At 36.6% G+C, this 25,407-nt stretch overlaps 1 protein-coding gene across 9 annotated transcripts in view; it reads right to left on the bottom strand.

Annotated features, from left to right (window-relative positions):
* DLG2 (discs large MAGUK scaffold protein 2) overlaps positions 1-25,407 on the bottom strand; it is an 884,334-nt gene that overhangs the window by 733,683 nt on the left and 125,244 nt on the right. The gene's annotated exons all lie outside the window — the stretch shown is intronic.

The raw sequence follows: 25,407 nt of genomic DNA, 5'->3' as shown, positions 1-25,407 counted from the left end.
AACATTTCCTAGAAGACAAAAGAGTATTAAATAAATAGTAATAAATAAGTGCTGTCTATCATCAATATTATTGTCATTCATATATATAAAAGCCTAAGCGACTGAACGACTGGTCGACCAGCTGCTATAACACGCACTGACCACCAGGGGGCAGACGTTCAATACAGGAGCTGCCCCCTGGTGGTCAGTGCACTCCCCCAGCCAACCTCCCATGGCCCCTTCCCCTGGCTGGCCAACCACCCACAACCCCGATCACCCCGATCGCCGGCCAGGCCGAGGGACCCCCCCATGTGTACAAATTTGTGCACTGGGCCTCTAGTCATTAATATTATTAATGCTCTCAGGAAGGAGAAAGTGTAGAAGGTTTCAATTTATCAAGGTAAAGGTGATAAATTTTTGTTTGACACATTAGGCGATAAAAAACCGAGGATAGGGCATTTATTATGGAAATAAAATTTACAGTTATTTTTTAAAACTGGAGAGGTAAGTACTGCAGCTGCAGGGAGTTCAGCTGAGATTTACTTGCAAGAATTAGGTGGTCTGGGCTAGAAAACGATAAATCCAAGTCTCAGAGTCATCAAAAGCATTTAGCCTCAGTGCTCATGAGCTCCAGGCGTATTCACCCCCCAACAAAATTATACATAAAATGTTAATGTATGAATATCAAAACCCCAAATTAAACAAACTAAATAACATAAAACCATACTATGAAGATAAGACAGTGAGATGTAAACTCTTCCAAAGTTGAAAGGCAGCACCATATACACAAATAATGAATTTCATAAAAATAAGCCCTGAAAATTTGACTTTGTTGAACTGTATTGACATGATCAAAGGTTAGTTAACATAGGGATTACAAACATTTACAGTGGGATGAAGCTTCGGTGATATTCGGTTTTATAATGTACTGAGACTTAAATATTACTCATGCGCAGAAATATAATGTTTTGTGGACTTTATAATTCTTTTTAAAGTAGTGTTCTTTCCCCATAAAAAAAAAAGTAGAAAACAAGGCCCTTAATCATGTCATATGCTTCTTGATGTCCTTTTTAATTTCGTTTAAAAAACATTTCAGTAAACACTAATTGAAAAGAAATAAGAGACCGCCAGCTTTCCTTTTATTGTATTTTTATTTTTATAGATATGCACTCTTTACCATTTTATTGTTCTTCTTCTTAAAGAAGGCCCTTTAACATTTCATGTAATACTGGTTTGGTGTGAGGAACTCCTTTAGTTTTTTGTTTTGTTTTTAATCTGGGAACCTCTTCATCTGCCCTTCCGTTCTAAATTATAGCTTTGCTGGGTAGAGTAATCTTGATTGTAGGACCTTGCTTTAAGTCACTTTATTTCTTGACACTCCCTTATGGCCTTCAAAATTTTGTTCTGATGCCAGACAACTTAGTTCTTACCCATATGTTTGTGGTTCTTTTCAAACTGCTGCCCCAGTGCTGGAACTTAGAGGGAGGGAGTCTGAGTAAAACCATGCCTGGTCCCTTTAAGAGGAACTGCCTGGGACTTCAGCAACCCTCTGTCTCATTCAGCCACAACCCCCCCTCCCCCCCTGATTTTTTACAGATAGAAATTATGGGGACTTCTCCTGGCTCTGGAACTCTGAGCTAGGTGGCCTGATATAGAACTGGGACCCCTTGTTCCTCATGGGGCACCTCCAGCTCTCCTTTTGTAATGAAAGAAAAACTGCTGTGATGAATAGTTTCTAATCACTATATCTAATTAAAAAGTTAACCCTTAGCTTTCTCATTTTTAAGTTCTTTCACATGTAACAAGAGTTTTACTTTTAAAAATTGGGGGACAAAAATGCAGTCATTTTACTTTTATGGTAAAGTTACAGGCTTGGAATTAAAGAATATTGGCCTAAGCTATTGTGAGGGAATTAGAAAAAGTATAGGAATCAACCAAAGCTTGGCCTTTATTGACCTAATATTTTTGATACAGAAAACAACAACAACAACAAAAATAGCCAAAAACATTATAGCACCAATAATTGGGGAATCAGAAAAAGTAATGGCAATCTAAGACTTTTGTATTATGGAGAGAGAAAAATAGGTTCTGCATCCCATGCCACAGGTGAATGTGATGTGACTCACACTCTTTTTTTTTTTTTTAATCCTCACCAAGGATATTTTTGCCATTGATTTTTAAGAGAGTGAAAGGGATGGAGAGGGGGAGAGGGAGAGGGAGAGAGAGATAAACAGAAACATGGATGTGAGAGACACACATTGACTGGTTGCCTTCCATACATGTCCACACCGGGGCTGGGGATCAAATCTGAAACCGAGGTACATGGAATTGAACCCAAAATCGTTAGGTCCATGGGCCAACACTCTAACCACTGAGCAACCAGTCAGAGCTGCAACTCCCACTCTTACTATGAATAAAAAGAGTAAACTTTCTAGTCCAGAGGCCACAGAAGCAAATTACTGTTCTAAATAAATGAGTCATTTCCCCAAGATCCAGACCCACAAGCAACCTTTTAATGTCACCCTCCAACTTCCTGGCCCAGAGGAGAAGGAAGAAGAGGATCTTAGTCAAATATGAGAGATAATCCATCTAACTATGATTGCCTCACCTTGAGAATGAGCAGGGGAGGGGATAGTTCAGAGAACCTAAATGAAAATAATGGGAATATGAGGTGGTTGCACCACCCATTTCTACTTCTGGCCTCTGTGTTTTAAGAATTCTAGGGGACTGTGTGGTGATCAAAGCCAGTAAGTCCCTTTCTTGATGCCCTTTGCTGGAGGACCAGCTGGGAATGGTAACCAGGTCTCTGGGATAGCAATGCATTTCAGAAGGGGGTTTCCTGCTTATCATTAACAAGAACCAGTTAGACCACTTTTAACAACTAAGTCTACTCACTCAGGTTATACTAGTATTCAGTGCAGCTTCTAACCCAGTGATGGCGAACCTATGACCTGCGTGTCAGAGGTGACACGCGAACTCATTGTTTTGGTTGATTGTTCTTTGTTAAATGGCATTTAAATATATAAAATAAATATCAAAAATATAAATCTTTGTTTTACTATGGTTGCAAATATCAAAAAATTTCTATATGTGACACGGCACCAGAGTTAAGTTAGGGTTTTTCAAAATGCTGACACGCGGAGCTCAAAAGGTTCGCCATCACTGTTCTAACCTATTACAGAACAGCTTTCACTGTAGGCTGAGTATCTGCAGCACTGAAATAAGCAAATACAATTAGATGTCAACTCAGATCAGGGCCTTCACTGAGCTAGGGCACACTCTTCCTGATGGATCTTACTCTCCCTTCCTGAGAGAGTTCTTTCTACATTTTTGCCTCCTGGGGAAAGGAGGGATAGGAGATCGAGCAACTATTCTTTGCAAAATATTTTTTCAGAGAGACACTTTTTAAATTCCATCGACATCCTCTCCTTTGTGCCTTCAATTGTTTTTCCGAGAGGCAAAATATTGGGTAATAAAAAGGGGTGAGAAATAGGAAGTCCTTGCTCCTCTCCTTATAGGGTATGTGACTAAAACTAAGCCTTTTGGCTTTCCTGAGCATTTCTTTTCTCTGTTTTAAAATAGGAATTATAATTCCTGTCATCACAAGGATCCTAGGGGCTCAAATAAAAAGTGTGGAAATGCTTTGGAAACATAAGGTGTGATTATTTTTCTGTGTGAGGGGAAAAAAGGGGACTTAGCTATTATCGAACATCCAACAAGTACCAATACGGCATTAAGTTCCTTGTGTACTAGGTTTTTTCTTTTTCCTTTCTTATTTTTACTACGTCTTTTAATAATAAAGTATGTCCATGATATAGGCATTGTGCTCATTGAATGGGCAAATAAAGGAAGTGGTAGAGAGATTGAGTGACATATCTAGGGTCTCAAAGCTTGTTATTTGTAGAGACAGAATTAAATTCAATTTTGTCTCTTTCCAAAGACATTGCTCAGCTTCCAGAAAATGGCAATTATACTTTTGGTCTCATGGTGGTAAAAATGCGAGGTTTGAGAGTGAGTCAGCCAGCGTTTGCATTCTAAGGCTGCCACTCACTCGCGGTTGCCATGGGTAAGTTGCTTAAACTCTCTGAGGTTGTGTTGTCTCATCTAAAAATGGGGAAGACGAGTGACTAACCCACATGGTTCTCGTGAAGATTTCTAAGTGCATATATAGCACTTAGCAGGATACTTTGGAACACAGCATTTGGTATGTGTCAGTTAATATTGTTTCATCTCAAAAAAGAATTGTTAGCAACCAGCTCAGTAAATGGTCTAAGGAAATCCCATAATTCCTCATAGTTCACTTCAAGAATTTTGAATATGAGGGAGATTTGATCACATACAACTGAGCCTTGATTAAAATGATTGGAAGTCAGCTGGGTGTAATCAGGTATACCAGATTAAAGAAATAAATCCATCAGGTGTAAGGTGAAAAACTATGCTCAAGACAATACAAAATGAATAAAGTCAGGAAAATAAAGAGTCTTCCAAAATTAGACTAAATGGCAATACACAGATCTTAAAATTAAACATCTTGATGGACAGTTAACTTGTAGTCTAAATTCTGGGCTACTCATTCATGTGTGGTATAATTTACATTATATATTCTAAATGATATGGGACATGTGATCCACTCATTAAATATATTTAAAATGCTAACCTCTAAATTTATTCTCCCCTAAATTTATTCTATAATAATCTTATTAAACAAAACTAAAAATCATTTGAGTGTGAGTTTTTCTCCTCATCATATGACCTTTATCTGTTTGATTCATATTCTGAAAAATAATATGAGTCTACAGATGACCCAATGGTTAAGGGGGTACAAGGGTTCACCTAAGAATAATAGGCCAACTTGGGTTTGGATACCAGCTCCACAGCTCTTCAGGAAAAGTTCTGGCGAACCTCTCCTTCATCTGTAAAATGGGGATAATATATTCAGCCTCTCAGGGTGTTGTTCAGGTTAGGTGAGTTAATGGGGATACATTCCCAGCCCTGTTCCTAGCACCTAGTGGGCAGCCATTGGAGTAGGTTACCTCCACCTAATTTCCTTTAGTGAAGTATTTAGTTAAGATGATTCTTCTCTATTATTAAATACCCACAAGGTTTTAAACTCATTCTTAGGCACTGGTGAAGCATAATGCTCTCTTGCCCTTAAGGATTCCATACAGTAGTTAATCATTTCATTACACTGACATCATATGAATATGGAGTGTATCGGAAATGACACGGTGAAATGGGTCTCAGGGAAGGTGGGGAATAGTAGATTTAGAAAAGCTACAGACCAAAAGCAATGTCACTAAGTCTGGATGTGGCCGGAATTCTGCAGAAAGACAAGGGAGGAAAGGGTTTCCTCGGCTCAGAATAACATCTATGAGGTAGGTTATTCTTCACTCTCATGGTTTTGAATGGAGAGACTTTGCCAATGGAATCCTCTGGGTCTCCTTTGCCATCCCCAGAAGGAGAAGGGAGTTTCATGCTGGGTAAGTGTGAAAAAAGGAACTGAACATCCTCAGCTCATTCCTGCCTCTCGGGAGCCAGCTCAGCCTGCATAGGCCTTGCATCTCCTTTCACTACAAGATGAGTTTAGCAAGGCAGGCTGTGCCTGTGCAGGACAAGCTGACAGCGGGGCGTGGAGAGTAACTCCAATTCAGAGGATGTTGGCAGGCCCATTTGACTACCCGCTATAGCCATTTCCTCTGATCTAGCTTTTATCAATAGTAAGTCCAACTTAAAAAACTCTGGCACCACTATTTTATCTTGTTTTAATATTAAGATTTTAAACCGTGGTATTTATTGAGCCTCCTCAAACTTGGTAGAGTGTGACATTTTAGAACCAAGAGAGTGCGTAGTGTATTCACAGTGTAATACCTTTTTGTTTTAGGAAGGAGAAAGGAGGAAAAACTGATTTTAAGGTTTAAATTTGGTCAGTGAATGGGTTATAGGGGCTTCTCAGTCACTATAAGAAATTTGGACTGTCCTACAAGGAGTGTGGAGTCATTAATGCATTTTAAGCAGGAGAATGACAAGGCATTTGGTGGGAAGAGGGGGTATTAGAAGATGCTGGCAGCTTGAAGGAGATGGATTATGTGGTACATTGGAGACTAAAGGCCAATTTAAAGACTATTCCAACAGTGCATGCAAGATCCTTGACTGTAGATTTAGTAATTGATGCACTATGGAACTCTAAATGCCCTTAGAATCCAAAAAATGTAAGACAAAAGGCCAACATACCTTACTCTGAAAGCAAAATTTTTAAATAGCATAAAGGCCTGAGGGGTTGGGGGAGTGCTGAAATGAAGAGAGGATTATGTGAACAATCTAGAACTCATCACAAATAATCATACCTAATTTAAAAACACTGTCTAAAAGACAAGCCAAATTTCACCAATCAGGTAATGGGTATATGTTCTGCAGGAAAAAATAATGAGGATACAAGCCTCATATCTAACACCACCTTCTCTCTCCCTTCATCCAACACCATTACTAACATCAAAAACAGAATATGCATGTAATAGCACCTGTATAACAGATCAGGGCATAAAGGGCTCAGGAAAGACAATACATTACATGACTCATCTAATGATGTAATCCTGCAACCATATAGGAGGCAAGTTCTGTGAATACAGAGCAGGGTTAGAAATCACAGCTGCCAGTCTAACCCTCCAGACCCTGGCCCGGGATCACTTTGCTAAACAAGCACTCTGTTTTTAATTTACTGAGCAGTATGGGTTTATATCTTAAAGTGCTTATGCCTAAGTTAAATAAGGTAAACCGAGCTAGCTTTTTGAAGAACATCTCTTTTGTCTATTGCAGAAATAAGAGATGAAATTTAGGGAAACAATACCATTATACTTCATTCAGCAATTATTTATTGAGGACTTATTGGATGTTACCATGGTGTTAGGTGACAGATCTGTCCCTTGGCTAGAACAACTGTGGCAGCAACACCGGACCCTAAGCTTGGGAGTGGGGGTTATCCTTAAATGATGTTCAATTGTCTTCCAAATTGCAAAGGAAGTTAAAAAGCTTTTCTCATTCCAGTTTTTGAGACATTGACTACCATTACAAAATGATGGCACCATAAGAAGAAAAAAGTATTAAACAGAACTTCCCAGAGAACTGTAAGTAAATTATTCTAAAAACTATTTCCCTACTTCTTCCCTAATCCTATTAAATTTGTCAAAACTTCATCCATAATCATTATTTTTTGAGCTATATGCTGACCTAAATAAGTTTAGTTTTCTGATCACTCTATGCTTATCAGACTCTCAGAAATTAAGTCAGTATCAACAAAAGCAGCTTACATGTGAATTAGTTCAGCACAATGGAGAGAGTGACCTTTTAGGGTCAAAATAAGTTCCAACTATAAATCTGGTCCTTGTTAATGGTGTCAATAAGGGCAAACCATTTTTCTTCTAAAACTTCATTTATAAAATAGAAATAAGATGACCTGCCTCCCTATGACATTTTAAGGTTAAATAAAAATAATGGCATATAAAAATCCCTTCACAAATTATAGCTATTATTTTAATTTATTATAATTATGTCATTTTAATAAAGCACGCGGCCTCATTGTATACCACATCTATAAAAGAAACTACAGATCTAGGCTGTTCCCTTTTCTTTTTCTTATTCATGAATAACTATGCTAATTTTCACCATATTATTTTCTAAGGGACCCTGATGTAGCCTCACCATCTTAGCACAATGGTGTATACAACCATTGTGAATCAATCAGAGTTGACACAGTGAAACATATTAACCATGTTTTTCATTTGTCCAACCATCTATGAAGTTGATATGGAGACACTAAGATTCTGAGACTTCGCTAGGGTGATTCAAAGAGCTGAGATTCAAAGAACCAACCTACTAGAACCCAGGTTTCCTGATTTCCAGGTCTGTATCTTTCCACAGCAGTACACTCACTCGCTCTCCTCTGAGCTGTGAAATTCAAGCATGAGTCCAAGTTAGAAGAAACAGATCACTGAACATCACCTGACACTATGATTTTTGCTTATGTATGAATTAAATCATGGCCCTTGAAATATAGAGTTACAGACTGATCTGAAACAAGGACCTCTTTAGAAGATTGTTCATGTACTATCAAGGCCAATGACAGAACTGAGTCTACAATACAGTAATTTTAGTGATGGGATAATGGACATTATGCCAAGCTGCTGCCATGCTAGCTACGGGTATCTCATGATAAGAGGATACTTTCAGATAAGACAAAATATGACTTATCAATTTTTACATCAATTTAGTCAATTGGTCTCGAATGAATGATGGAAATATCTGTTCCCTGTGGCTAAAGCTTATTCCCGAAAATACAACTCACTCTTTACTGTCTTTAAATCAAAATGTAGATTAAAGGAAGAATAATTCTTAGAAAAATAGGTTGGTTGGTTGGTTGGTTGGTTGGTTTGTTTTCCAAAAAGTCCTAGAATTTCATCAGCAAAATAATAATTACCAACTCGTAAAATGAAAGGTTTAGAATTAATAATTGGCAAATGCCTGTAGTAGTATTTTGTTTCTTGAAGCTAAATTGTAAGGAAGGAGACAGGATTCCACTTTAAATGGTTTCAAATTCCTATAACATCATATTCATATTTGGGGCAAATTTTAATGACCCTAGTAAATGGTGTTCAGGAATGTTCTCATGATTTCATAGTTCAACTGAAAAGTAAGAAATGTAGGGAGAGAGAGGGAGACCATATGCTTGAACCATATGCTCTAAAAAGTCAAAATACTTTCAGTAGAGTCAAATGATTACTTTTGCTTCCTTCTTAGCATCCTACTCAAACTCTTTTTATCTAGAGATTTTCCTAGATAAAGGATATTCATCACTCAGTGTATTTAAGTGAGATATTACAAATATCTTTCTCATTAAAGTATTAGAGGGAAGGGTTAAGGCCAGAGCTGAAGAGAAAGTGGAAGGTCAATATTTGGATATTTGGTAAGCCATGATCCTTTGCCCTGTGGTCAGCATCTGGGCTTTATTAAGATATTCCTTAAATTTCCAACTTAAAAGTGAGGTAAAATATGATTAACATTATAAGATCAAAACTCAGTCATGCAAAGTAACAATAAAGGAATGAAAGAACATCCAGCCATCAAAATAAATATATTTTCTTTCTAAAGAAAAATGGTATTAATCAAAAGTTTGAGAGGATGTTATGGATCAAGAAGCAAAGCAAAGAAAAAGAAAAGTCAACAAGGCAAGCTTTGCTTACCAATCTAGGAATTTACTAGGTAGAAAGGAGTATTAACATTGAATTAAATAATAAACAAATTTTTGCCCTGACTGGTTTGGCTCAGTGGATAGAGTGTCGGCCTGCGGATTGAGGGGTCCCGGGTTTTGGTTCCGGTCAGGGGCATGTACCTTGGTTGTGGGCACATCCCCAGTAGGGGTGTGAAGGAGGCAGCTGATAGATGTTTCTCTCTCATCGATGTTTCTAACTCTTTATTCCTCTCCCTTTCTCTCTGTAAAAAATCAATAAACTATATTTTTTTAAAATTAAAAAAATAATTAAATTTTGAAGATGTTTGGACTCTAAAGAGAGAAACTTAATACTTGGAAGTTACCCTGGACTTCTTTTATTTTTCTTAACTGCCTTATTTTATCATATTCTGCCACAAAGAAACCCACACTGGTTATCCTTCGTTTTGCTCTATATCAAAAATATACCCTTAATCCATATAGTGGATCTCCAACACCACTGTTGCTACCTGAGTCCAGCCATCATTATCTCTCCCTTGGAAGTACTGCTATATAGCATTCTAACTAGTATCCCTCCTTCTATTACCCTCTCTCCATAGCTCATTCTCACTATGTCATGGCCTTCTTCTAAAAAATCCAATGGCCTCTGTTTGAACTCTGAATACAATTCAGACTTATTCCCATGGTCTCCAAAAATCTACATGATCTTGCCTTACCTAACGCTCTGACCACCTTCCCTGCCTTTCTCCACACTCTCTCCCCTCTATACCAGCCTTCTACTATTGAAGGAACATATCAAATATGCTATTCTTTAATTTGTGACATCACCTAAAGATTGCTATTGATTTTTTCAAATATCAACTCAATTGTCTCCTCCTCATTAAGACCTTCCCTTATTTTACATTCTTATCCAAAGTAGTTCCTCTTCCACCAACCTATATTCCATATCACATTGCCCTCATTTATTTTTTTAACAGTACATCACCATCAGAAGTAATCTTATTTGTTTACTTATTAATTTTATGTATTTCTCAACCAGAATGTAAGCTTAAAATATTACCTGCTGTATTTATTGCTATATTTTCAAGTTTCTAGAAAAAGGCTTGTATCTACTGCTATATTTTCAAATTTCTATATAATAGATGATCAATAAATCTTTGTGACTGAATAAACAAATAAATTTTATGAATTGTGCATTTTAATTAATCTGACAATTATATGTTTTCAGTTATATAAGTGATTTTTACATAATTTGATATCATATATTTTTTCCCAGTCTGAGTCAGTTTCTTAGTCCCAGTTCCCTCTGGATACTTATCAGAAAAGTTATCTGGGTTTTCTTTCTTTTTATTTCCCTACAATTTTTTAAAATTATAATTATTGGTTTTTAGAGAGTAAGGAAAGGAGAGGGAGAGAGACATGAAAGAGAGATAAAGAAACATTGACAAGAGAGCTTAACATCAGTCAGTTGCCTCCTGCATGTGCCCTGACCTGTAATCGAACCAGCAACCATTAGGTGCATGGATGACACCCAACCAACTGACCCAAAATTGGTTTTCAAAGAGACAAAATGAGTAATCCAGGGAATAAATCAAGGTATCATCAAAAGAAGTACTTCTTCAGTATGCCTTGCCTAACACAATACTGTCACCTCCCTACCAACTTTCAAAGATACCATTTTTTCAATCATTCATAAAATATGTCAGGCCCTATCCTAGCACTAATGATACAGAAATAAATAAAGCATGGTTTGTGTTCACTCAAAGCTTCCAACATGGTAAGCCATCACGATGCTAAATGAAAAGCGGGTATATGTACCACATTCTGTGAGAACACAGAGAAAGGAAGCCTTAACAAAGATAACGTTTGAGATGATTCTTGAATGATAATCAAACACTGGGATATGGAGAGTCATGATAAAGAGAGGAAAACATTTAAAAAAGACTTGCCATTGCCCTGGCTGGGTAGCTCCAGTTGGTCAGAACATCATCCTGATATGTCACGGTTGTGGGTTAGATCCCCAGTAAGGGAACATACAAGAATCAACCAATGAGTGCATAAATAAGTGGAACAACAAATCCATGTTTTTCTTTTTCTCTCATTCCCTTCCTATTGCTCTCTAAAATCAATAATTAGTAATTTTTTTAAAAAAAAAACATTAGATTGGACACTGCATGGTGGCTTCAGAGAAACAATGAGTGGGTGGGTGTGACTAGAATACAGTAGAAGTAGCTGGAGATGGGGTTAGAAATGCAGGTTGGAGCTAAATCTAAGACAACTTTAAATGTTCTGCTAGGAAATCAAATTTTGTAAACGAGTACTTGGAAAATTGTGTTTCATGAGATACTGGTAAATATATATCCATGAAAAAGGGATTACATCATCACACAAATCTAAGAGATGTTCCACATATTTGACCTGCCCTCGGGAGATATAGAACACCAAGGGTTTTGAAAACGTTTATAATAAAGAATAAACAACTGCTTAACACGTGTAATCCAATATAAACCACCCATTAACATTTCCAGACATACTTTCCTGCTCCAGAAGTCAATTACACTTAAAGTGAAGCACTACTTTAAGTTATTTCGGGTTGTTAATTCATTTATGAGTGAGCGTTACAAACAGAACTGACGGTGAAGGTATGTTTGGCAACAAAAACACCTAGATTGGGAGGTTACTGGTTATTGCAAATAGCTAATGTGAATGATAATATACATCTATACTCAAGCACTGAGAGGGGGAACATAAAAAGGGAAAATATTTGAGGCACTCTGTGATAGAATCCTTTGTCAACTAGTCATCATTTAAGGAGTGAGGGCTCTGGGAATAAGAAAGGTGATCGTGCTGCTGCTGACTTCCTGATTTTCTGGCCTGGTAAACAGTGAATTATAAAACAGGTTTAATAGCAGTGCAGGGTAAGGAAGAGGAAAAGTAATTAAAAATAGTCTGAAAGCTCTGAGTAAACTGCAAGGTAAGGAATGGGGATCATAATGTTAATTGTTATTCATCTGTTTTTTAGTCAGTGATTGGGAAAATAATAATCATAAGCCTACAAGAAAATCCCAATTGTGCTGGGCTCTTTCATAAACTCAGATGAGTTTCTGTCCTCAATTTACTTAGAATTCTCAATCGGTCACTTTTCCATTAATTCCTTGGAAAATGATGTTTTCTCCATATTAAAAAATAGCCATCCTCACATTAGTGACCGATTGGCTACAGTTGTTTTTAGAACAGCCAGAGGATGCCCAGCCTTCATGAGAGGAGTCCATAGAGTTGTTGCATGTACATGTTTCATTCTAAACATTGGCATCGGCACTGTAATAACAGTGTGTTTTTAAGGGATACAATTTCATACAATCACTCTAGCTAGTATGGTTTTGACATTTAGGGAAGGACTGCATGCATTTTATGACATGTGGACACAAAATCAACCTTGAGTAGATCTACATAAAAAGTTCATAAAACTCTCATATCTATATAAACATACTATACAACATGGAGATTTCCAGAATAATTCCCTTTCCCCATTTGATCAGTTAGCTCACTTTTCCTCTTTAAGCTCCCTCATTGTCAATTTAATGTCCATATTGCACTCCTCAGCAAACTCTCTATTGACACAGTCAGATGGCCTGTCTAATTCTGTCTGTTATGCTAATTACCATTTTATCTGTCGTTCAATTGGATCTTGCTCACCTATGTCAGTGTAAAAAGAAGAGCATTCAGCTCTTTTTCTTCAAAAGAACAGACACAAAACAGTTACGGTGACAGGAGAGACAAGCACATAGATCACTTATGAAGATAATTAGGAACCACCCTGCTAAATAGGATAGGTGAAAATTTCTTTCACCAGGAATTTTAAATAGGAACTAATTACCTATTTGTATAACTTTTTCCTTCTTTCCATCTACCTATAAACTAAGCATGTATTAAATTGGCAACTGGGTATTATTATTGTCCTAGTTATGATAAAAATGACAGATTACAATCACATGAGAAGTACTCATCCTCATTAACAAACTAAAATAGCAATGACATGCAATTCTTAGCCTACCAGATTTAGAAAAATTTTTACAAGATAAAAACATCATGAGTATAGGGAAAAGACATGTTCATAAATTTCTGGAATGGGAGGACTATAAATTTGTAAATTCTTCTTAGAAGAAATTTGGCAATGAACTCTAAGCTCTAAAGAGAAGGAATCAATCTTTTTTTTTTTCCATTATATCCTCATTGATTTACACAGTGTTTTGGCATGTGGGAACTAACTACTTAATAATTAATTATTGAATGAAAATTGACTGAATGACTAGATAAATATTATAAGGCTTAAAATATTCTTATTCTTGATTTAGTGAATCCTTTTCTGAAAATATGTCCTCATGAGAAATGTGGTCAAAAGTTTATGTACACCAATGCTTAGTTCAGTGTTTTTTACATTAATAATAATAAAATAAGATAACCTAAATATCCAACGATAAGAATTTTGGTAGAAATGAGAATATTTCGCAGTTGTTGAAAATTCTATCAACAAAGAAAATATTTTACTAACTTAGGAAAATGTTCATAATATGATGTTAATTTTAAAAAGCAATACAGTTTTATATTTTTAACTTATAACAGACATATAAACAATACTTCATATTTGGATACATCTGTGAACATGCATTATTACAAAATATAATATATTTCTCTGAGGATACATATTCAGAGACAATTTTAAAATGTAAAAAGATATCAAATTATTAACTGATTAGCTCTAGGTGAAAAGTAGGTGTTCTGAATTTCTCAAACATATGATTAGCTTATAATATTTTTACCATAAACTTGTATTATTTCCACATCAAAAACATATAAGCCCAGTCTGCATGGCTCATGGTTGAGCGTCAACTAATGAACTAAGAGGTCATGGTTTGACTACTGGTCAGGGCACATACCCAGTTGTAGGTTAGATCCCCAATGGAGAGCATGCTAAAGGCAACCAATCAATGATTCTCTCTCATCACTGACATTTCTATCTTGCTCTTCCTCTTTTTTCCTCTCTGAAATCAATAAAAATACTTAAAAATACATAATAAAATTATAGTAAATAGAATAAATGCTCACCTTTAAACTAAGATGATTTATAATTACCTAGTTTTTATTTTTATTTAAAAAAACCTTGAAGTTGAAAATAGAGAATTAGAAAATATCGCAAGTATTTTTCACTTAATTTTGTTGTGAACCTAAAACTACTCTAAAAAAATAAAGTAAAAAACTAAAATATCACAATTAAGTGCAATAATATGTGTGAAAGAGAACAAATAAAATAGGTCAAAGAAATGAATGACCAATGTACAAACAGAATTAAAAAGTGCCTTGTAAGATTATCTTCCCAGTCTATCAGAAGATATATTTGCTAATTATTCTTAAAAGTAATATACATCTAGGATTCATTTATATAATTTTATTTTTTAATTTAGTTTTTTATTGAATTTATTGGGGTGACATTGGTTAATAAAATTTTAAAGGTTTCAGGGTATACAATTGTACAATACATCACCTGTATTTCTATGATAATAAAAGCATAATATGCTAATTAGACTGGACAGCCTAAGGGCCTACTGGGCATCATTCCGTACATCCTTCTGGACAAAGCTGCCACAGTGGGGGCCAGGGAAGAGGCGGTTAGGGGTGATCATACAGACAGGCAAGCAGGAGTGATCAGGCAGGCAGGCAGAGTGGTTAGAGGTGATCAGGCAGGCAGAGGCAGTTAGGGGTGATCAGGTAGGCAGGTGAGCAGTTAGGGGCCATCAGGCAGGCAGTCAGAGGGGTTAGGGATGATGAAGCAGGCATGCGGAGTGGTTAGGGGGTGATCAGGCAGGCAGGCAGGCAAGCGAGCAGTTAGGAGCCAGACTCCTGGATTGTGAGAGGGATGTCCGACCGCCAGTTTAAACTGGCAGTCAGATATCCCCTGAGGGTTTCTGGATTTCAAGAGGGTGCAGGCCAGGCTGAAGGAATCCCCTCCCCCTCCCAGTGCATAAATTTTGTGCACGGGCCTCTAGTTGTATTATATGTCAAGTCTCCTTCCATCACCATCTATCCCCCATTTACCTTCTTCTACTTCCCCCCACCCCTCTTCCCTCTGACAATCATCTTTTTCTTGTCTGTGTCTATGAATCCTTTTTTGTTTACTTTTTTAAAATGAGAAGTCTCCTTCCCACTCTTTTTTTTTTTTTAATTATCTTTATTGTTCAAAGTATTACATATGTCTCCCATATTTCCCCCCTTTGACTCCCTATATCTCACCCCACCCCCAGGCTTACCACACTATTGTCTGTGCCCATGGTTTATGCATACATGCATGCAAGTTCAAGGAAACTTCTTTTTTTAAAAAGAATAGTTTATTGATTTTGAGAGAGAGAGGAAGGGAGAGAAACACTGACGCATGAGTACACTGATTGCCGGGAGCCGGTCCATGCTTGCTGTTTCAAGGGACCTGGCATATATGGCATACGGTTCTTGATATGTTTGCTCACCTTCTTGGCACTGTGTTTTAACCAAAGTCACCTCTCCGAGAAAGGTTGTTTCCCCAGGTAGGAATTTTTCCCTGAAGTCAGGGAGGGGATGAAACTCCTTAACTAAGTGGCAGGCGGGTAGTTAATCACTACAAACAATCATGCTTAAGCTACATAGTCTTTGCTCCCTGGAATGGAGATAAGAAACGCCCTAACCTTTGTAATAGAGATTGATAGGATTGAATCAACTGGTATAAATACAGATGTAACAAGACAGGAAGACACAGAACTTAGAACAGAATCAACAAGACAGAACTCATGAGACAGAATTCAGAAGACAGAACCTACACAGAGCCTGGAGGCAAAGCCTGGTGAGAGAGCATGGCAGGGGATCCTGGACTGAACCTGACTGCGGAGATTGGCAGGAGAGCCCGACTAGAACCTGGTGACTGAACCTGCCTGGAGAACCTGAGCAGAACCTCTCTGGAGATCGAGACCAGAACTTGGCTGGAGATCCTGGCTAGGCTGCTGATCAACTGAACGCTGTCTCTGTGTCCTTCCTTCTTCGCTGACTCCGTCCACGCCTTTGGGGACCCCTGGACCTGCTGGGGTTGGACCCCAGCAACTGATCAGCTTCCTCCTGCACGTTCCCCAACAGGAATCATGCCTACAACCTGGGCATGTTCCCTCACTGGGAATCCTACCAGTACCTTTTGATTTACTGGACAATGCGCAACCACCTGAACCACACCTACCAGGGCTCTTTAGTTTATTTTTAAAGAAAAAAGTACTTACTAAAAAACTATAACAATCAATGTTGACCATTAACTAGCACAGCCTTTCAAAATAAAGTACGAATGTGTTCAATTTTGGATTTTTTAATATGGTGGTGTGCCAGCTACTGTATTCTGAACACTTATATTTAATAGCAAAAATGATGGAAAAGAAAGGTCATGCATTCTACAATAGGTTGTACAGAAACTAATTATAAAATAATATTTCAGGACATTATTTCAACCTTCTAGAGATCAAGGGACTCCTAAATTAGACAAAGAAAATGTAGAATCAGATTTTTTTCTTGTTGTCCTCTCAAAGTTCAGTACTATTCTTCTCATCATTGAACATCATGACCCATTTGAATGTAGAACCAATTTGTGAACAGTGATTCCAACATTTTAACAGCACCATAGAAGAGAATAAGAATCTGAGTAAAACTAAATAGAAGAGAAATAAATAAAATGATAAATCTATGTTAAATTGTTGTTATAATCTGTTTGTTATTAAATAAAGCTACTGTAAGGATAGATTTCCCTTTTGATCTTAATGCACTTGCATAATTAGTAGTATTAATAATACAAGAACTTATGCTAACATTCATTCAGAAGTTAAGAGCAACTTATTGACCTATGCTACATGCCAGGTTCTGGAAAATAATGGTAATAATATAGGTCACACTCTCATGAAATTTAGTTAGCGAAGCAGATAGACAAAAATAAAGCAGATGCAGCCTTTCCACTCCACAGTCACAGATGCTGCTGACAATTCTGGGTCCATATATATAATTTAATAATAATACTCCAGGAAATGTCACAAAGAGGTGACTGAACAGATGGCTACTGTGAGTTAAGTTCTATGATGAGCATATGAGTAATCTCACTCTCTAATCAGGAAACTGAGAAGGAAACAAATAACCACAATGCAAGGTAATATGCTAATTGTGCAGGACACCATGTTAAGTAGAAATTTTGTGAGCTAAAACGGACCAGAAAGGATTAAAGAGGAGCATATGCTTGAACTAGGTCTTTAAAAAATAAATAGGATTTATTAGGCAGAATGGGATATTCCATCAGAAGGAAAAGGGAAGCTGATAGTCTAGCACAGAGGTTGGCAAACTTTTTCTATAAAGGGCCAGACAGTAAATATTTTAGGACTTTCTGGTCCTACAGTTTGTATGGCAACTACTCAATTTGGCCATTGCAGCTCAAAAGTAACTATTGCAGCACAATATGTAAAAAAATATGCATGGATGAGTTTTAATAAAATTTTATTGATAGATAGTATACTAGTATTTGAAATTTCATATAATTTTCAAGTGTCATGAAATATTATTCTTTTAATTTTTTTCAACTATTAAAATATTTTTTTAAAAAAACACATTCTTAGCTCATGGCTATACAAAAATTATTACCAGATTGGATTTGACCTGTAGGTTATACTTCTCTGACTCCTGGTCTAGTTGGAAGGCAAGCTAAACATGCATACATAACAATATCAAATATCTAAATCAGAGGTTTTCAATTCTATCATAATCAACCTTTCCATTTTATAATAAATATTTTATAATACCCTCTTTTCTCCATCTGAAATGAAACTCATAGATAATACAATTGCATATATATATATATCCTATCTAATAGTAGACAAACATGGTAATTGACCATACCTTCGCTATGCCTCCCATTGGCTAATCAGCACAATATGCAATATGGTGGCTAATTTGCATAATGCAGGCAGGGCGGGACAGCGCCATCCCGCCTGCCCTGCCACCATCCGGGCCAGCTATCTGTGACCCTGGGCGGCGGGTATCCCGTGTGCGAACCGACCCGGGGCAACCGGGCGGAGCAGCAGCAATCGGCTGGCCCGCCCAGGAGTCCCATGTGCAACCCAACCCAAGGCAGCAGGGCGGGGCAGCGTGGCTCCTCTGTCACTCCAGCTTCCTCATCACAGCTCCCTTGGGGGCCTAAACCTTTAGTCGAACATCCCCCGAGGGCTCCCTGGCTGCCAGAAGGATGTCTGACTGCAAGCTTAGGCCTGATCCCCTGTGGAGTGGGCCTAAGTCGACAGGTGGACATCCCCCAAGGGGTCCTGGACTGCAAATGGACACAGGCTGGGCTGAGAGACTGCCCCCCAAGAGGCCTGTGCACCAGGCCTCTAGTATATATATATAATGGGAAATTGATATAAAAACAACAACAACAACAAAATCCTAGCAGCCTAAGAGGTTATAGGGAAATTGAGGGTAGATGACATTTGAGATGATATCAGAGTAATATTGAAAACAACAGAAAACTCTAAAATAAATAATTTCAAATAATTTTCACAAAATAGATTTCTTATTTCTTAATTTGTTTAAATTAATATGTGGTATGGCAATCAAATGAATTATTTTAAAAACAATCTTATTAGTGAAATTTGGTGAGATTTTTGTGTTTCTACCAATTCAAAATCTTTGGGTCTAGGTCTATTCAAAGGATCCCCAAGTCTCTTCAATTATATATTTTTTGCAGGTGACACACAAATGTAGACTGATACAGAAAAGTGTGTCAGTGACACAATACCAAGAGCAGCAGCATTGCTCTAAGGATGGGATTTTCCAAAATGGGAATCAACTCTTGATAAAATTCCTAACAGAACTAAGTATAATGATTCCTTGATGTGCATAGGAGTTACATTCTTATAATATTTAATGATTATTAAATCATTTCAGAAAATTGTTTGTAACACCAAATTTGACTTTGAACGCTTGGAAAATAATAAACTTAAAAACATCTTCACAAACATCGAGTGGAATTTTAACAATTGTGAAGTACACAGGACGATTCTTTGTTGCACATTATATACTGCACATTACAATGTATGTCCCCCTTCTCCTAAACGCCAGCATTCCTAAAATAATTTTTAGTGGCTCTTCTCTCTCCTTATGCCCTTGGGGACTGTTGGTCTGAATTATGAGATAGTAGAAATTAGGTTTATGTAATTTTTTTGTATAATGCCCAAGACCACATTATCAACAAATTACATGCTTAATAATTTTCTGTCAGTAATTATGCTTCATGAAGAGGGGCACATAAGGGCTAAGAGAAGTAGTGTAGCCTGAAACAGTAAAAATAAAACTCAAATCTGAGTTCAAAGACTTTGATAAATTCTGTCACAAATTGAATGACCTTGAGCAAGTCTTAACTTTTCTAGGCTTCAGGTTCTACTTTGGAAAATATACTATATAAGCTCTAAATTTCCATACAGTTCTGACATAATTATAAACATTCTAGGCCTTTGGGAAATTAAAAGGATGGGACAGAGTAGAGAATAGAGGAGAATAAAAGCAGGCAAGGCTGCATTTGCAACAGATGAAACTACCAGAAAAAGGAAGAGGAGAGACAATGGAAATGGTGGTATTAAAGAGACGTATTTGATTCTTGGCACGATAGATACACAGGTAGGTAGGATACATGTGTATAATTCACAAACATTTGGTAATGCCAGATGATGCTCTGTGATTAAAAGACAGAAAATGAACCATTTGCTATAAATTTATTAAGTTTATAGTAATTTAATTCCTTCTGTAATACCTCTAATTCTTTTCTGTTTCCATTGCATGGGGCAGCTGATATTTTCCAAAGACTAAAAAATCTTATTATTCTTTCTAGGTAAGGGACTCTCTTTATAGAAGGAATCAGTAGAAGCAGCCACAGAGTTCAAAGTTATAGCACTTATTAAGTTTATAGCACATAGTTCCTAATCCTCACCATAAATTTTGCAAAATATGAAAAAATTGAGTTTGGGTAGTAAACAGACAATGTAATATACAGATAATGTATTATAGAATTTTACACTTGAAACCTACATAATTTTATTAATCAATACATTTAATAAAATTTACCACAAAAAATTTGCAAGATTGGATCCAATTTATAAATAACCATAGATTAGGAGACCTTTCTAGATTCAAGTACTTATTCTGGTGTCTGGTGATCAACTGCAACTCGTTCAAATCAGCACAGTTTTTAACCTTGATCAGAGAGGAAAGAGTTCTTTAGGTGCTTACCCCCTCAGGGCTCCTGAGACCAGGAAATGAAGTAGAATGGGGAAATCTAAGATTTGGCTGGGGGTGACAGTCCTCCCAACCATGTAAGCAAACTCAATATTCTGCCTCTGAGAGTACCTCAAACAGGCCTTTCTATAAGATATGGTAGAAAGCTTAAGGGGGTCAGATAGACCTACAGTTGAAACTAATTCTGCCCTTATCAGTTATGCCATCAAGAGCAATTTACTGTTAACATCAGTTTACATATCTGTAAAATGGGGATTACAATAGCACTCTTTTAGTGTTGTTGGGAGCATTCAAAGAAATGACTAACAGAAATCCCCTAGCACGGTACTTCACACATTGTGGATATTGTGAGTCTTCAATAAATATTATCATCTCTGCTCTTTTCTTTTCCACTGTCTGTATTTTGTTTCTCTTCATCCTACCCTGGAAAGAATGCTCTGGTGATGTCAGCATCCAGAAGCAGGGCTGCCAGGAGTGTCGACCAAGTGGCTTCAGGGCTGCCCATGGAATGCTTTAATACCTTCTGCAATACCTCTAATTCTTTTTTGTTTCCTTTGCGTAGAGGCTGCTGATGTCTCCCAGACACTAAAAAATCTTATTATTCTTTCTTGGTAAGGGGCTCTCTTCATAGAAAGAATCAGTACAAGCAGCCACAGAGGTAAAACAAGCTGTCAGATCTTTTTGGCTGGGCATAAGCCGAGCCTGAAATTTCAACCTAAGGCATCCCTACTTCTTGGACAAAAAAAGTCCTTTGCACTCAAGTTGCTGCAAACTGCTGTTTCTGGAGGAGCTTCAAAGATACCGTTAGGGGAGATTTACAGATTTTGGCTAAATACTTCAAATGCAATTGTTCTAGTAGAATTTTACTGAGAAAATCTAGCATCACCTCCCTCTGAATACAAGTTTATGGGAATGCAACTTCATTAGTACAATTCTATCTTACATGATTTTGTTTTAGTGTAAATCTCTTAGAACCCTGAAGGACAAAATGTCACCCCATCATCATGTGGTCCTGTGCCAAATGTTTCTGGACAGTTGCATAGCCTAACCTTCATCATTATAAGGAAGACATCAATAAATTTAGGGGACAAACTAGAAGTTCAAATAAAAGGCAATAATAATAATTAATAATTATTATTATTATGAACTTTATGGATAATTTACCTATTACTAGTAATCATAACTACCTTTTTTAATTGAAAAATGTCTGTGTTCTATGTATCATGCTGGACTCTAGGTATTCTCAATTTGTATTATATTTTTCTACAATATTTTAGCACCCTAAGTTTTAGAGAGGCCACAAATGGGCCTTAAAGAAGTTAAGCGAGTGAGGTCATATAGAGCTGCAAGTTCAAATTTAGGATTATCTAGCACTAAAGCTTACATCCTTTCTAAAGTGCTTCCCATTAATTAATGGGTGTCCATTGACAGTCACCAAATATTAGTATTGGCGGAGATAGGGAGGTTCATTTAGAGAAAACCAGTTTTCTTAGAAGCAGAGCACCTGAGGCCCAGAAGGTTTTAACCACCATGAAGCCAAACACATAGACAGTGGCAGAGCAGGGACCTGAATCCTGTGGGCACTCCCTGCAGCTGTCTCAATGGAGTCCTCATCAAGGCCCACCAGGCCTGCTGTGACCAATCCCGCTCACCCCTCCATACACACAGACAACCAGGAGCATTCCACACAGGCAACAGGGTGCTACGTGTGTTTGTTTTTGTTATTTTTATCCCCAAAGCATATTTCTCTTTGCCCACTTGACGATCAGTACAATTTTTTTTTTAAGATTCAATTCAATTCAGCCCATGTATCACTACCTCAAGAAAGCCTTCACAGACTCACCTCTCTTCTTGTCCCAGAAAATTAGGTATAATGAATTAAGGAATAGCTTAATCATTTTCAATATTTGGCAGGCTCCTTTTTCATTCCACAAATATTTATTGGGTCTGTATTATTTATAAGCACTGTGCTAAGTGCTTCACATGTATTATGTTAATCATTCCTCACCACAATCATGTCAGTTAGGTATTATTTTTATCCTCCTTTTAAAAAACAGAAAATGCAGGCCTAAAGAGATGTGCTAACTTTAAAAAAGAAAAAGAAAAGTATCTTTCTCTCTCATTCCCTGTGTCCTAATATGTGTCCTAATATACATTTACTATGAAATTGGCAGGATTCTATGGAACTTTATTTCACTTCCAAATTGTAATTTCTGATAGTATGATTCTGTGTATATAATGATAAATTTGCTAAATATTATATGCCATTAAAGGCTATAAGCTCCACACTGGTAGGATAGTATCTACTTTGTTTACAATTCTATTCACAGGGCCTGACACAGTGGCACAGAGTAGGCACCCAAGAAATGATCGTTGAATAAACAAATTTGGAATGAATTAATTAAATATGAATAAAGAGCAAATGCATAGATCTCTAGTCTCCAAGTCACTCTTCTGGGCTGCCTCCTCAGATCAGTCTGCATTGGGGAGAAATGCCACGTAAGCAATGACGGACATGTTTTTCCTCCCAAGGCCAACACTATTATCTGAGATGTGCATTCTAGAATTCATTTCTGGACTCTATAATTTTCCATTTTCTTACCTATAATTATGGTTATATTAATTCTACAGATCCAAATGGAATGAAAACTGATTTGAGCAGGGACGGAGCTGTTTTTTAGTCCTGCTGAGAAAGAGCATAATGACAGAGTCCTTAGCACACAGCCCCCCAAATAACAGGAGTTTGGCAAAGAGCCTTGGGAGGAACTCAAGTCATTACCATGGCCCTCTATTATACCAGACGGAAATCACACTGCCGATTTCCACGTAATACAGCAAATATCTCCGAGGGCAGGATCCTAGCTCCCAGATGCTCACCAGCCCTCAGGCACGTTCTGTACCCCATGCAGCTACCTAGGCTATTCTGAAACATGCACTCTCCTTCTCCCTGCTCCACCAAGGATTCTAATGTTTAGCATCAGCTCCACCCTTTGTCTTACAATATTTCACACAATATCTCCAGTTAATTTAAGGGGTAGAAATAGTATAACAAAATTATAAAAACAGACTACTTTAATGGACCTATTCATAAAAACTTATATGCTCTTGTTTTTGTGATGGTTATACATGAGCATATAGTACATACACAGGTCTGTATATTTTAAATATTAGATCTATTCTATAGATGCATATGTAAATGAATATCAACATATATACTTATGTAAATATATCAACATTTTTGAGTACCTATCAGAAATAAATGAAATATATTTACACAGAGAGAATAAACATTCTTTATAAAAACAAACTAGTATATTCTAGATAAAAATAATATAGAACTTTATTTTTTATATGTGTGTATATATACATGCATGTATACGTATATATGTGTGTGTATATACATACATATATATATATAATGTTAATATATGGAATGCAAGTAGTTAGGTATTATAGAGATATTTAATGCATATGTTAAAATCTGTGCACATATGTATATATAGACAAATTAGAAACTATTCAACATAATATATTTGAAAGTGTACAGGAGTGGGACAAAGAGATAAATGAATCACTCTAGCTTAGCACTCTAGGGACTGAGATGGCAAGAGTGAAAGGATCAGGTGAGAATGTCACAACATTGAAGAGCCTAAAAGATATAGTATTATAGCTCCAATATTAAAGGATCACTGTTCTTCCTAGCCAATAATAAAGTACATGTGAATAAAGGAGAAAAGGTATAGAGATATGTGTGCAAAAGAGTAATGAGAGATGGTGGTTGCTTCAATTTACTGCCTTCCCATATGTCACTGGATCTTTAATTATTAGTGCAGAGACTCTATTTCAATTCTTTAAAGCATTCAATAGCTATAAATGTAAGGCAAGTAGGAGGCTGAGTTTGTGAAACACCAAGGAAGAAAAAGGTTTCCCTTGGTTGATGAAATATGTACCAAGAGTTCTAGAGAATGTTTATTACAAGGTAGAATTCAAATGTGGAGTTGGAAAATTATCATTTATGAAATAAAATTTTATTACATATTGAATAAAAAATTAGAACAATAAAGCAAGTTTGGTGTGTGTTTTCTTTTTTACTCTAAAGTAAAAACTATAAAGAGTTTGCTTTCTCTTTATAAAAACAACAAACTAGATGTGAGTTTGTGTGCTTTGCCTCTGGGAACCTTGAGAATGCAATCAATACAGAGATATAGGTTAAAGACTTTGAAACATGTATTTGTGAAGACTATATAGATACTTCAAAATCGTCAGGACTGTTTATTCAGTTTGGGATTGATGCTAACTTTAAAAATTAACTGAGTGTCAAATGTCAAGCTCCATTTCAAACTGAATTTAATACTATAATGACAATATGTTATTGATTTAAAGCAGAATGCTAAGATGCATGATGTTAATGCAACAAAAGCCATATATTTGGCCAGGTATATGTAACTATATCATTAAGATCTAGTGATAAATGATATTCTTGGAAGTACTTTTTATAAAATTAACATTAAAATTAGAATGTTCTCTACACTTCTCACACCATAATGTTTTACTCATGATCAATATCACTTCTCAATTATACTAAAGGCATATTAAAATCAAGAAAGGATTTTTTCTGCAAACACAGCTTTTCTCTTTTCAATGGATATTTAAGAACAGTCATTGTTCTGTACTTATGACAGTGATTACAGGTGCATTTTCTTTTTATTTTACAGAATTTACAGAAAGTTGTTTTCCCTCCCTGGATGGAAGCAGGAAAAAAACAATTTAATTTCTGGTAAAATGTTAGTAGTTTGGGGCAAGAATCAGCTAGGAATCAAATTAAGGGAACCTGCATATTTGCTTCAGAAATGTATTCTAGGAGAGAGAGTGTTTAATAT

This window comes from Myotis daubentonii, chromosome 9 (assembly GCF_963259705.1).
Source record: "Myotis daubentonii chromosome 9, mMyoDau2.1, whole genome shotgun sequence".
NCBI classification, from domain to species: Eukaryota; Metazoa; Chordata; class Mammalia; order Chiroptera; family Vespertilionidae; genus Myotis; species Myotis daubentonii.
Note: the sequence above shows the minus strand (reverse complement) of the source record. Positions and strands in the feature narration are given on the sequence as shown.